The sequence below is a fragment of the Coregonus lavaretus genome, assembly GCF_964263955.1.
Source record: "Coregonus lavaretus genome assembly, chromosome: 33".
Lineage (NCBI taxonomy): Eukaryota > Metazoa > Chordata > Actinopteri > Salmoniformes > Salmonidae > Coregonus > Coregonus lavaretus.
Window position 1 is genome coordinate 17,377,905 of NC_140020.1, and position 14,876 is coordinate 17,392,780.

A 14,876-nucleotide genomic window follows, 5' to 3' on the forward strand; every position below is an offset into this window, starting at 1 on the left:
AGGCATTTCCCTCCACTATCACTCTGGACCTACAAAAATGGAAATAAGCGCAGATATGGAAAAAAGACAAGAACAAATAATAATAATACTATATTCACTTGTAATCTCTTACATCCATCTGGATTATAGGAAAATAAGGGGGATCATTAAAATGAAGACATCTATATGCATAAGTCCACAGATATCTTTATGGGGGTTTGGGTCCACCTGTGCTATGAGTAATGCAGGCGGACTGGCCTGGTGATTTTTCCAGAATTGAATGAGCGGTGCAGCAGCAGTAGTCTCTGGAAACTAGTGAGGAAGAGATAGAGAGGGAAGATTAGTGAGTCTGAACAAACGAACTGTAGACAGGAAACTTGGTCGCGCCAGAGACTGGATCATTTCAGTGGGATGTAGTTTACGAGAGCTGAAGCTGATCCTACTGTAGTTTAGAAAGCCTCTCTCTCAATTTAAGGCTCTATTGTGGAAAATACTGAGAGCTAACAAAATGCTACCCTGCTAGCGGTTAGCCTGCTAGCTATTTTGAGCCATGGATGAGTAGCCTGGCTGTGCCACATTGAGCCCCAGCATTAGAGCTCCATTCTGGGCTTGAGTCCCTGCCTCCAGTCCCCTTTTTGTGGGTGTGGGGGATCAGAGTGGACGTGGCCAGGAATAAGATTGGGTGGACAGGTGGCACCACCTGGAGTTGAAGTGTTTACACCATGGAACACAGTCCCACGCTTTCCTGGCCACCTTACAATATATATCTCTCACCTCTACATGGAGCCTCTCATTCATTACCTCTCTTTCACCTCCCTCTCTCTCTGCATGTCCTTTCAGTCTGCCCTGGGCGCTGTGTCCCGTGTCAGCAGGCCATCTGTGTGAGAAGCCCCCCAGCCCTGTCTTTCCACTTCCTCTGTGTGTGTGTATGTGCTTGCATGTGTGTGTCCAGGCCTGGAGCCTGGCCTCCCACTGCTGGGCAGTGCTGGCAAGCAGGCTGTAATGACAGAGCACCATCAGCTAGCCCTGGTCACACTGAGGGGTGCTGCCCTGCCAAACCACTGACACTAGCATTAGCATCTGTGCTAATCCTCCAATATAGGCCAGGACCCAGCACCTCCAGCCCACCAGCCAGGATCTGGACACAGCTAGCCTGACACACAGAACACATACACTAGGCTTCCTGACATGCTAACAGTGGCCAATGCTAGCCATACAAGCTCATCCCTGAGGCTTACCTTCAGTCCATTTGAATTGGTGTGATTCATGCAAGCATTGTTGACAAAAGGTCATATCTTTTTATGATTCATTGTTTTTGTTTGACAGTTGATCATATTCATATATTCATGTCTGTTCCAGTGCTTCATACTTGACTAATAGTAACCCATGGTAACTGTGTGAATACTGATTGTGAACTCAATGGACAAGAGGCATGGTGGACCTACTTCAAAAAGGTCCAATATGTTTTTGACTAAGAAATAGATTCACTGTCTTTTTCCCTCACTCTACCCCTCTCTCTCCCCGTTTCCCCTCTCTCTCCCCGTTTCCCCTCTCTCTCCCCGTTTCTCCTCTCTCTCACTAATTCCATGTTTTTATCTTTACTGTTGAGCACAGTGTGAGCACAAAGCCATGTTTGCCAGAGGCAGGCCTGTGTTAGGCTGCCTGCTGGGTACGAAGGGGGTAGGAGGCAGGGAGAGGAGAGCTTGCCCGCCTGCCAGGGCCTCTCTCTCTCTCTCTCTCTCTCTCTCACTCTCTCTCGGGCCTGGCACCAACGGCTGCTGGACAGAAGGACAGAAGGTGTGAGGGGCTTAGACCTGCTGCGCCCTGTCAGAGACCAGGCCACAGGCACTCACTGGGAGAGGGAGGGAGGGAAATGGGGTGGAGGAGAGACAGCGCGCAAGAGAGCGAAAGACAGAGGGAGAAAGAGAGAGGGAGAAGTGACAACCCCCACACACATTTACTGTAACACTCAGCCTCAAACACTACAGTCCAACAGGACACAGACACCCCTCTCTAATCACGTCCACAGCTACACTTACTGGACTGTCTGTCTGTCTGTCTGTCTGTCCTGACCACGTTCTTCACAGGAACAGATGAATCATGTATGTGTCACCCTCCTAATTCATAATTCTCCACAGGAAGGAGATTTGGGGGTGAGACAAGTGCAGTGTGTAGCTACAATAAGTTTGCCACAATACACCTCAACATAGTATTACTAGAATCGGTGATCCATTGATGATGATAATGCCTATGTGTGTGTTTCAAGGATTGACAATTTTGTATTTGTCGGTGAGGCCGATTTTGCTACTTCCATTCAACCAGGCATCCGCTGTACAGCGGTTATGTGTGGGAGTATCCATTCAGAAGAGTGTATTGAGCGGATAGCTTTTCAGAATGCAATCCTTAAAGGAAGTCGTGTTGGCTTAAGTAACTCTAGCTTTGTGGTTATGTTACTACCTACACAGCGGGGACCAGATATAGGTCATGTCTATAGAGGAAAACGTCAATACTGGAGCATACGACTGGGATAGGCAGCCACCACAGTTACTATGCACAGTCACTCACTGTGTGGCCAAAGTCCTGTTCAGAACACACATACTTTTCAGAGCGAGAGAGAGAGAGAGAGACAGGGGGGAGTGTGTAAGAGAGAACAAGAGAGAAAGAGACAATGAGACAGAGAGAGAGCGAGAGAGAGCGAGAGCGAGAGCGAGAGCGAGAGCGAGAGAGAGAGAGAGAGAGGGAGAGAGAGAGAGAGAGAGAAAGAGAGAGAGAGAGAGAGAGAGAGAGAGAGAGAGAGAGAGAGAGAGAGAGAGAGAGAGAGAGAGGGGAAGAAAGGAAGAGGGGAGAGAGAAAGGAGAGCAGTGATAAAAGTGCTGACGTGCTGATATACTTCCTCAGACAGCTGAACGAACGCTCCTTGGACAAGGTCACTGAGGATCACACGTCTCAGGTTAACACACTGAACCCATCCACCGGGATATTACACTACAGCAGACAGAGACAGAACACTGCATAAGGACAGCCCTTCTCCCTAATGTCCCCCTGGTCCTGGTGTGGTGGGGTTGAAGCCCGAAGGTGAAGAGTAGAAGGTCTCTGTATACCCAGCCAGATAGCGGTTTGGATACGACATCTAACTAACTTGGTGTTTGCTGCTAGCCTGGTCACAGACCTACATATGCTCAGTATTTATTATTACTTTATCTTTTTGGGGGGGATTTGCGTGTATTGTTTTTGTACTGTCAGGTATTACTGCACTGTTGGAGCTAGGAACATAAGCATTTCGCTACACCAGATTTGATTTGATTTATGTGCTGTCGCCAACACCTTGTCACGTTTGGCATGGCACATTACACAAAAGATGAGCTGGTTAAAGCACAAACTGATCTGCTACCAGGCTAGTCTAAACATCAGTGAAGTACATGCGGTGAACATGTCAAAATCTACTCCAATACTGAGATCGAGAACATAGGCTACTGAATGTGAATAATGTACAGCAGTGGTGATTGATGTGGGAGCGAACCAGTAGCAATAAAGCAGCTGGCAGTAAGGCCTCTCTGCACAGTAGACCATTGTAGAGTGGAGGGAGTGGGACTGACTGTTTGACTCACTGTAGAGAGGACTGGAAGCAAGCAGAAAACACCAAGTTAATTAGATGGAAAAATAAAGTTAGGAGACCCCCTTCCCACTGTTTGGGCTCCAGGGTGAAGTGCCTTATTATCCACACACACACACACACACACACACACACACACACACACAAACACACACACACACACACAAACACACACAGGCTCGAGGGTGATCAAATAATAACAAACATAAAACAAGCAACAACGAATGCAGTACCAAAACCTGCACACAATTACTGGCCTGTCCCGCTGCCAAGAGAGTCCATCTGATAAAGTGCAATTGATAAAGCAGGGGCCGTATCAGGTTGTTCTCGATGTGGCTCCATTGTAACCCTGTAACCATAGTGGTGGCTGTTTAATGTAGCCCTGCATCACATTACCCACGCACTTTGAGGCCTAATGGAATCCAACTTGGGTGGGTAATTGAATTGGCCCCCAACGACAGACAGACAGACACTTTACAAAAAGACAGCTGACCAACACACCCCATCACCCCACCATAATGATGTGGTAGAGTGGTACCCACCGCTGCGTCTCTCTGCCTTGTCAGGATGCAGACATACAGTACTATACACAGAGCCAGGGAGGCAAACATTAGCAATAGCATGCCCAGACGTCCCTCCCATAGCTCCCTGGAGTTAGGGTTAGGATGTTGAGTCTCTCAAAAGGTCTCTCCACACTGTTGAGAGGCAGTAGGAGACCAGACAGGGGGCCTACAGTGAGGGAGGGGGTGTCCTCCAGACATGCCCGTGCAAAAATGTCCCCCCAAACCCCCTGAAGCATTGCGAGTAGCGGTGACACACACACTATAAATCGTCTGAGAATTTGCAAATGGAAAAAGTGTTTAGCACACTTAGCAGGTGCCAGCTAGGGATATTCCAGTTCTCTTCTCCGCAGAAAGACAGACAGAGAGAGAAAAAGACAAGAGAGAGAGAGTAAATAAGAGGAATCTCTCTGGCTGACTGAGGTGGGCAGGGAGAGAGAGGAGGAGAGGAGGGAGCGAGGGGAGGAGGGAGGAGAGGAGGGAGCGAGGGGAGGAGGGAGGAGAGGAGGGAGCAAGGGGAGGAGGGAGGAGAGGAGGGAGCGAGGGGAGGAGGGAGGAGAGGAGGGAGCGAGGGGAGGAGGGAGGAGAGGAGGGAGCGAGGGGAGGAGGGAGGAGAGGAGGGAGCGAGGGGAGGAGGGAGGAGAGGAGGGAGCGAGGGGAGGAGGGAGGGAGGAGAGGTGGGGAAGGTTGATAAAAAAGGACCCAGCCATGGAAGCTAATTTCAAGGCTGTAGTAATCTCACCCCTGGGCTCCAGATGACGGGAGTCTGGGGTTGTTTTTCTTGTTGTTGTTGGGGTGGTTTGTGTCATTAAGCATGCAGAGCGGCAAGAAGATAAGCTTTTCCGAAAACAACAACTTTGAAATAGTGTGTGTTTGAATGTGTGTGTGTGTTTGTGTGTGTCTGTGTGTGTGCGTACGAGAGGCATGAGGTGTGTGTACGTGTGGTGTTTCCCTGCCTTATCACCAGGACCTTCCCTCACATAACAAGTTATTCCAGTACGATAACACACACACACACACAGAGTGAGACAGACAGACAGATCCACAAGTGAGTCAGTGGCTCGGGGTGCTAGGCTGTAAAAGGGACTTGTTAACAGCATTCTTCCTGGTGAGATTTAAAACAGGTGAGATTTGAAACAGGCAACAGCGGCTGGGGGGTGGAGGGGGGGGGGGGGGGGGGGGCTTCGCAGTGCCACACTAGGAGGGTGTCCTTTCCTTAACGGAGGGAACTGACATCCCAGCTCGTCAGTGGAGCTGGGGGGGGGGGGAGTGAATGGGTGTTTTACACCTACCCTCCCTCCCTCCTCAGCCTGCCTCACAGACTAAACAACAAGTGCCTCACCACTGGAGAGGAGAGCTAGAGAACAGGAGGATGAAGGAGGGAGGGATGTGCTCTGTGGAGCGATGAAGAGGTAGATTCTAAACAGGCAGGCCAGGTTATGTCATAGTTTCTCTCTTATCTCAGTCTCTGAAACGCCTGCCAGGGCTGTGCAAACAAGCCGTCGGAAGACAGAGCCCCTGCAGCCCAGACCAGCCCCATCTGTCACACACACAAATACACATGCACAGTGACGGCTGTATCGCCACGACAACACACAGCAGACAGCTTGTACCAAAACACACTGAGAAGAAGGCTGTCTACGGTGGAGATCCAACAGCCACTGTCATCCTCCATTCAGTTTACAAACACACTGACAACAAGGGAATCACTTCTCAGCAGCAACACCAGAGAGAGAGAGTGAGAGTGAGTGAGTGAGAGAGTGAGAGTGAGTGAGATATAGAGAGAGAGAGATAGAGAGCGCGAGAGAGCGCGAGAGAGAGAGAGAGAGAGAGAGAGAGAGAGAGAGAGAGAGAGAGGGGGGGGGGAAAGGAGAGGTAGAAACAGTATGTCTACTGACCTGGCTATAGCAGCTCCCCAGTCCCACAACATCTCCAGTCACCAACAGCAATCCTCTGAGGTGAAACTCCTCTTGTCCATTCTCCAGGGTCACCGATAGAAAGCCAAAACAGCAGGGCCAAACTCCCATCAATCAGAATAGCCACTCACTGGTAGAGAGTGTATGCTTGCTAGGAGACCTACTAAGCTAGTCACCAGAGAAAATACCCAGTCAGTTGTGACGCATATCCAGGAACAGAAATAGCAATAGGGCCCCCAGAGGGATTATACAACAGACTACATTTAGAGGCACTTCCACTGGCCCACAGAGCAGGCAGGCAGCGGCTCATACACTCTCTCCATCTCTCTCTCCATCTCTCTCTCTCTCTCTCTCTCTCTCTCTCTCTCTCTCTCTCTCTCTCTCTCTCTCTCTCTCTCTCTCTCTCTCTCTCTCTCTCTCTCTCTCTCTCTCTCTCTCTCTCTCTCTCTCTCTCTCTCTCTCTCTCTCTCTCTCTCTCTCTCTCTCTCTCTCTCTCTCTCTCTCTCTCTCTCTCTCTATTTTTCACAGTAAGTTGACATTTTCCTAAGCAAGACATGACCACAAATAGAGGGGTCAAGTGAAAGACAGCAGTTATGGGGTGGAGCGGCAGGAGCAGGGCTGTTGCAGGCTGCTTCTCTCTCTAAGTGTTGTGTTGTTATGACACAGCAGCACAGCCTTATCTGGCTGGCCTGGCGGGCGACACCACAGTCTGGACACACACCACCTCTGACTCCCTGGGGGTTGTCCTAGCCAAAAGTGAGCGTGTCCTATCTAAGAGCGGGCCATAACATGGTAAGCCTCTACTCTCCCTCCTTCCCTCTACCCCTCCCGCCCCGCTTCCCCTGCCGCCTGTGACTCCCCCTCTCCCCCTTCCTCCTCCCAGCTCTATAAATAGCTCGCCAGGCTAATACTGAAAAATTGCCTCAGAGATGTGCTTTCTCCGGCCCAATCTCCTGCTCTCCGGTCAACGATATGATTCACTCCTGTCTTGCTCCTTCATTGCGTGGCTGCCGCCACATTATCGGCCACGAAGAGTGACATTGGGACAGGGCAGCATTGCGACAAGGCATCAGAGAGAAAGAGAGCGAGGGAAGAGGGAAAGGGAGTCAGGGAAGAGAGATGCCCTGCTGAGCAAAAGCTTCCAGCCACAACCCTCGCTGCAGCGTGAATATTAATGCATGTTTATGCTTCTGAATTAACCTCAGGTATGTCATGAGTGACAGTGGTGCGGATAGTTTGAGGGTCACCGTATAACAATCTCCGCATTGCATACATTCAGGGCCTCACATTGCCAAAACGCAGGCAGTGTGGAGAGGAATTCACCTCAACACTGGGCGGATGACAACAAACACATACGGCGGTTGATTTGAATGGACCAACTCGACCAAGGGTAGACACCAATCCCGTGCTGGTGATAAATTGGTTGATAATGCCCATGCTGTCATGCAAGACAAACGTACACATCTATGATAAGACCATTGTTCCTTTGCCCTTACTGGAGAATCCAATTTATAGGTCTAAAAATAACTTGACCTCTGTTGAACTCCCTTTGGGGAATCAGAAACTGCTACGGGCAGGAGACAACTGGGAATAGTTGACCCTAACACAAACAAACACACACACCCCAAGGACTGTCCCAGAGCAGGGAGGCCTGACACCATAGCAACCTATTGGCCGTCCAAAGTAACCAATACCTGCTGTGAACTAAACTCAATAGTCCACACTGTTCAGCTCTAAGTAAGAGTGCAGTACTCCTGAGCAGGAAGTAGTACCAGAGGTGTAGTTGATGAAATGTCTGAGACAAGATTAAATTACACAGTTAACAATGGCATGCCTAGTTATTTCTACACTAGCATGGGTATTCACAGTGGTGGACAATAAAAAGAGAATAACTATAACACATATTTGTTATGAGAGAAAAACAGGTAGTTGCTAATGAGGACAGCGGCGTTTAACACACTCAAGACTCAACACTTTATCTGACTTCATCTTAAAGAGACAGTTCCCCATTGCCTTTTACAGGTGGAATATCTTCATTAGGTAGAAACATATGTTTATATTTTGAATGTAACAGAGTATAAAACTAGGACAGTTCTCTACCATGTACTGTAGACCCTTTTGTATTTTCACTTTGAGTATAAATTATTAATTTACTTATTGTGGAAAATGCACATCTTCATATAAACACATAACATGCCCTGGATATCAAGCAACATAATTATTTAGTATAAACATACACTCAGTGGCCAGTTTATTAGGTACACCACTCCATTTCTGATGAAAAAACACAAATGTGAAAAATGTATGTATGGATATAGCGTTTTGGAAATAAACTCTTCATTTATGCATTATACTCTGAACGGCACATGCTGCGTGTGACCAAATCTGCTTATCCTGTCAAGGCACAAACTTCCTCACTATCCACGTTTGAAAACCATTTAGCTAGCTAGTAAAACAGACTAGACAACCTTGTAGAGTTCTTCAAGTGGAGAATTCTATGAATGCCTATGAATACATCTGAAGATATTTTGCAGCACCTCAGGTCAATGCCTTGCCCTATGGGTTTCTATAACAGTGTTATAAATTGGCTAGGAAGAGTCCAACCTTTGCCATCTAGGAACCTGCCTGCACAAGGTTAGTCCCAAAACTCTGAAAGGCTACAAAAACGGCTACAGAAATGTAACCTAAATGTATGCTATAAAATGTAGTTATTTCTGGCACAAGAGCAAATAAACTGCGAGTGTTAATACATCAATATTTCATCTCAAGTATTGCTGGAAGTACACTGCTCAAAAAAATAAAGGGAACACTTAAACAACACAATGTAACTCCAAGTCAATCACACTTCTGTGAAATCAAACTGTCCACTTAGGAAGCAACACTGATTGACAATACATTTCACATGCTGTTGTGCAAATGGAATAGACAACAGGTGGAAATTATAGGCAATTAGCAAGACACCCCCAATAAAGAAATGGTTCTGCAGGTGGTGACCACAGACCACTTCTCAGTTCCTATGCTTCCTGGCTGATGTTTTGGTCACTTTTGAATGCTGGCGGTGCTTTCACTCTAGTGGTAGCATGAGACGGAGTCTACAACCCACACAAGTGGCTCAGGTAGTGTAGCTCATCCAGGATGGCACATCAATGCGAGCTGTGGCAAGAAGGTTTGCTGTGTCTGTCAGCGTAGTGTCCAGAACATGGAGGCGCTACCAGGAGACAGGCCAGTACATCAGGAGACGTGGAGGAGGCCGTAGGAGGGCAACAACCCAGCAGCAGGACCGCTACCTCCGCCTTTGTGCAAGGAGTAGCAGGAGGAGCACTGCCAGAGCCCTCCAAAATGACCTCCAGCAGGTCACAAATGTGCATGTGTCTGCTCAAACGGTCAGAAACAGACTCCATGAGGGTGGTATGAGGGCCCGACGTCCACAGGTGGGGGTTGTGCTTACAGCCCAACACCGTGCAGGACGTTTGGCATTTGCCAAAGAACACCAAGATTGGCAAATTTGCCACTGGCGCCCTGTGCTCTTCACAGATGAAAGCAGGTTCACACTGAGCACATGTGACAGACGTGACAGAGTCTGGAGACGCCGTGGAGAACGTTCTGCTGCCTGCAACATCCTCCAGCATGACCGGTTTGGCGGTGGGTCAGTCATGGTGTGGGGTGGCATTTCTTTGGGGGGCCACACAGCCCTGCATGTGCTCGCCAGAGGTAGCCTGACTGCCATTAGGTACCGAGATGAGATCCTCAGACCCCTTGTGAGACCATATGCTGGTGCGGTTGGCCCTGGGTTCCTCCTAATGCAAGACAATGCTAGACCTCATGTGGCTGGAGTGTGTCAGCAGTTCCTGCAAGAGGAAGGTATTGATGCTATGGACTGGCCCGCCCGTTCCCCAGACCTGAATCCAATTGAGCACATCTGGGACATCATGTCTCGCTCCATCCACCAACGCCACGTTGCACCACAGACTGTCCAGGAGTCATCAGGAGCATGCCCAGGCATTGTAGGGAGGTCATACAGGCACGTGGAGGCCACACACACTACTGAGCCTCATTTTTACTTGTTTTAAGGACATTACATCAAAGTTGGATCAGCCTGTAGTGTGGTTTTCCACTTTAATTTTGAGGATGACTCCAAATCCAGACCTCCATGGGTTGATACATTTGATTTCCATTGATCATTTATGTGTGATTTTGTTGTCAGCACATTCAACTATGTAAAGAAAAAAGTATTTAATAAGATTATTTCATTCATTCAGATCTAGGATGTGTTGTTTTAGTGTTCCCTTTATTCTTTTGAGCAGTGTATTTTACTCCAGCTGATATCCTGCTAGAAGATAACTTTTTGATCTATATCAAAGTGGTTTCCCATTAACACTTGAATAATTAATCACCTTAGCTACTTCTTGCATCATACGAGAGGAGCTGAAAATAATATTATTTTAACTTATTTACAGCGCCGTGACACGGATGCTTTGTTTAAAGCAGGCAGAGAGGCGCAGAGATGAAATCATATATTTTTTTCAAAAGCTGGTGCCATCAACGGCACCGCATCCCTCTAAAAACCATTGCCTTCAGGATAAATTAATCCCAATGCAACGCTAGTCATCAGAGACCTGGAATCATATTTAACTTCCTATACAGCATTAAAACAGGGGATAAAAACTGCCACAATGGCCCTCTTAAGGAATTTACGTTACATTTACATTTAACATTTGAGTCATTTAGCAGATGCTCTTACCCAGGGCGACTTACGGTAGTGAGTGCATATATTTTCATACTTTTTTGTACTGGTCCCCCGTGGGAATAGAACCCACAACCCTGGCTTTGCTAGCGCCATGCTCTACCAACTGAGACACACAGGACTTTTATCAGACACTTATTTGATATCTGTGCCTAATGTAAAGTGGCCATGAGTGCTACACTGAAAGAGAGGAAAAAAACAGCCTTGATAACTGGAGCAGAGAAAATTGGGAGGGGAATGTACGACCTCCAGACAACACATTGTTTATTTTTCATTCATGGACATTTTCCCTCACATCATTCGCCATTTAAGTTGACAAAATAATTAATGTGCTCCTTTAAGTCTAAGCAGATATCGAATGAGTTCATCACATTTTATCGCTATTTTATATCCTTTTAAAAAAATTTCCCTTCTATCCAGGGAGGGACAGAGAGAGAGAGAAGTGGAAACACAGTGTGTCACATGTTCCTGGCAGCATGTCATCAGCCTCTCTAATAGGACCAGAGCTTTTTCATGACAAAGTCATACTTGACCTGGCGACCCCTGACGGTCCCTAGCCAGGGGGTGGGTCTTGCTAGCAGGCCTTGGGGGAGCGTGAGGCAGCCTGACAGAATGAGAGCAAGCGATCATGAAAACAGTCACTCAGCAGCCCCTACAAAACAAACACGCTCTCATGCAACCGAGGCACAATTGCTCATCGGAGTGTGAGGCAGTGACTCGCTCTCAGCCAGCCATCAGGGACCCAGTTAGGAGTTACGCAACAGGCCTGCCTGCCTGCGTGTTTTCCACCGCCAGCTGAGGGGCTGACCCCACAGCTGTCCCCGATTCCTGTCCCCGATTCCGACGGTGAAACCCTTTCTGGGCGAAAACCTATCGGAATGTCGCACCCCCCCGCCCCTCTCTCCGGCCCTGTCATTCCACCGGGTCTCATGTTGCCCATGGCACCTGTTGCCCCCGGCGGTAAGGCAAAGCAGGCAGGCAGGCCAGCCCAGAGAGCCCCCCACTCCCTCCCACCACTCCCCCATGGCCCTTTTTCTCTCCTACTACAGTGTCAGTTTACGGCAATCGCCCAGACAAGCAGTAACAATTTTAGACTTGGCCCTGAGTCAGATCAGCTGGCTGATGCTGGGAATGAACACCGGGGGTTTCCCAAACAGAACACCCCTGCTGGGGTCCCATGGCCCTCAGCTCCCCTCCAACCAACAACACATGGGAGCACAGGTGACTCACTAAGAGCCACGCTAAAGAACTAAACAACCAAAAGGTATCTGGGTTCAGGCTGGCTCACTGAAAATGCCTTGAATCAAAACCAAATGCTGCAGCCAAGTAATAGGTAATGTAATGTTGTGATTCGTGAACGACCATGAATGGGAGTTAATTTAACAAATTATATTTTTCCCTGACAAACAATTGCCCTGGAAAGAGCATTATGGCCTCATAATCAAGTCAATTGCTTTGACAGCACATATTTAGCCGCTTTTTAATTTTCTCGAAAGGCAAATGTCAGCCCAAATCCTCCATCACAGATGGCTGGATAAAATGTCCATCAAAAAATGATATTAATTGGGTTGCATCACACCTTTCAGTTTTACAGCCGATTAACAGGTTTTAACAGGTTTTAATGGCAGCCAATTTGTAGCTATTTGTGGCATGCACACAGGAACTGAGTAGGAGGCTCTGAGAGGGTGGTAAGTGGCATCTTGAATATTGACAGATTTAATACAAAATTCATTTCGATGACTTCCTTGAAGATCCAGTAAACGCCCCCACACAACCCACAAAGTGTTTTAAATCTTCATACACCATGCTGTTCACCACAAATAAGCAAGCACCTTCTAGAAGGAAGTACATTTATTAAGAAACATGATCAAATAAATCACTCAATTGACCCCTAAAATATACTTCTCTCAATCTTTCATTGCAAATGACTGTGACAACTGAGACGATAATCTTACCTTTTGCTTTCTAAAAACAGCTCCTTCCACATCGCCAACAAAGCTAAAGCACACATGCTCATTCATCTTTATAGCCTGGGCAGGCTCTGTCATTTCCATTCTATGGCCTGGCTGGGGAGTAGAGTAACAGGGAGCGGCTGTTAGTGGATGAGCAGTGAAGGACATGCTGTCAGATTGGCTCAGGCTAAATATATCATGGGCTGCCCCATGGACGTTACTATACTCCTAGCATCTCTCTCTCTCTTTTTTCATGGCAATGGGCCACAACTATTGCTACTGTGATTGCACATTACGGTATTTCGACTAACAGATATGGGAGTTCATTAATGTTTGATTCGTTTTCAAATTCTTTGTGGCTCTATGTGATCTGTGGGAAATATGTCTCTCTAATATGGTCATACATTTGGCAGGAGGTTAGGAAATGCAGCTCACTTTCCACTGTGGCCAGTGGGCATGTATCTTGTCTTCTATTGAGTCCAGATAGCATTCCAATTTGCTTTGTTTTTTGGTTGATTCTTTACAGTGTGTCAAATAGTTATCTTTTTGCCTTCTCATAATTTGGTTGGGTATTATTGTGTTGCTGTCCTGGGGCTCTGTGGGGTCTGTTCGTGTTTGTGAACAGAGCACCAGAACCAGCTGGCTGAGGGGACTCTTCTCTAGGTTAATCTCTCTGAGGGCTTTGTGATGGAATGTGTGAGCATTGCTTCCTTTTAGGTGGTTGTAGAATTTAACAGCTCTTTTCTGGATTTTGATAACTAGCGGGTACAGTCCTAATTCTGCTCTGCATGCATTGTTTGGGGTTTTGCGTTGTACACAAAGTATATTTTTGCAGAATTCTGCATGCAGAGTATCAATTGGGTGTTTGTCCCATTTAGTGAATTATTGGTTGGTGAGTGGACCCCAGACTTCACAATCATAGAGTGCAATGGGTTCTATAACTGACTTAGCCAGATCCTAATTGGGATATCGAGTTTTATGTTCCTTTTGAAGGCATAGAAGGCCCTTCTTGCCTTGTCTCGAGATCGTTCACAGCCTTGTGGAAGTTACCTGTGGTGTTGGTGTTTAGGCAGAGGTAGGCATAATTATTTGTGTGCTCTAGGGCAACGGTGTCTAAATAGAATTAGTATTTGTTGTCCTGGCAACTGGACCTTTTTTGGAACACCATTATTTTTGTCTTACTGAGATGCACCGTCAGGGCCCAGGTCTGACAGAATCTGCACCACATTTAACCATGGCAAGGTGACGGGAATATGGCAGAATACAAACAGTGTAGCTACTCACTCCGCAAAGCAATTCAACTGGCAAAACATCAGCATAGAGACAAAGTGGAGTCCCAATTCAACGGCTCAGACACGAGATGTATGTGGCAGGGTCTACAGACAATCACGGACTACAAAAGGAAAACCAGCCACGTCGCCGACACCGAAGTCTCGCTTCCAGACAAGCTAAACACCTTCTTCGCCCGCTTTGAGGATAACACAGTGCCACCGACGAGGCCCACTACCAAAGACTGTGGCCTCTCCTTCTCCGTGGCTGACGTGAGTAAAACATTTAAACGTGTTAACCCCCACAAGGCTGCCGGCCCAGACGGCATCCCTAGCCGCGTCCTCAGAGCATGGGCAGACCAGCTGGCTGGTGTGTTTACGGACATATTCAATCTCTCCCTTTCCCAGTCTGCTGTTCCCACATGCTTCAAGATGGCCACCATTGTTCCTGTACCCAAGAAAGCAAAGGTAATTGAACTAAATGACTATCTCCCCGTAGCACTCACCTCTGTCATCATGAAGTGCTTTGAGAGACTGGTCAAGGATCATATCACCTCTACCTTACCTGTCACCCTAGACCCACTTCAATTTGCTTACCGCCCCAATAGATCCACAGACGACGCAATCGCCATCACACTGCACACTGCCCTATCCCATCTGGACAAGAGGAATACCTATGTAAGAATGTTGTTCATTGACTATAGCTCAGCATTCAACACCATAGTACCCTCCAAGCTCATCATTAAGCTCGAGGCCCTGGGTCTGAACCCCGCCCTGTGCAACTGGGTCCTGGACTTCCTGACGGGCCGCCCCCCCAGGTGGTGAAGGTAGGAAACAGCATCTC

At 47.7% G+C, this 14,876-nt stretch overlaps 1 protein-coding gene across 2 annotated transcripts in view; it reads right to left on the reverse strand.

Annotated features, from left to right (window-relative positions):
* LOC311108833 (transcription factor HIVEP2-like) overlaps positions 1-14,876 on the reverse strand; it is an 89,342-nt gene that overhangs the window by 43,835 nt on the left and 30,631 nt on the right. Inside the window, exon 1 of one of the 2 annotated variants that reach the window (XM_084151597.1) lies at positions 6,051-6,225. The exons of the other annotated variant lie outside the window; for it this stretch is intronic. The gene's annotated coding sequence lies outside the window, so the exon portion shown is untranslated. Of the gene's footprint in view, positions 1-6,050; positions 6,226-14,876 lie in introns of those variants that run through there. 2 annotated transcript variants of the gene reach the window in all.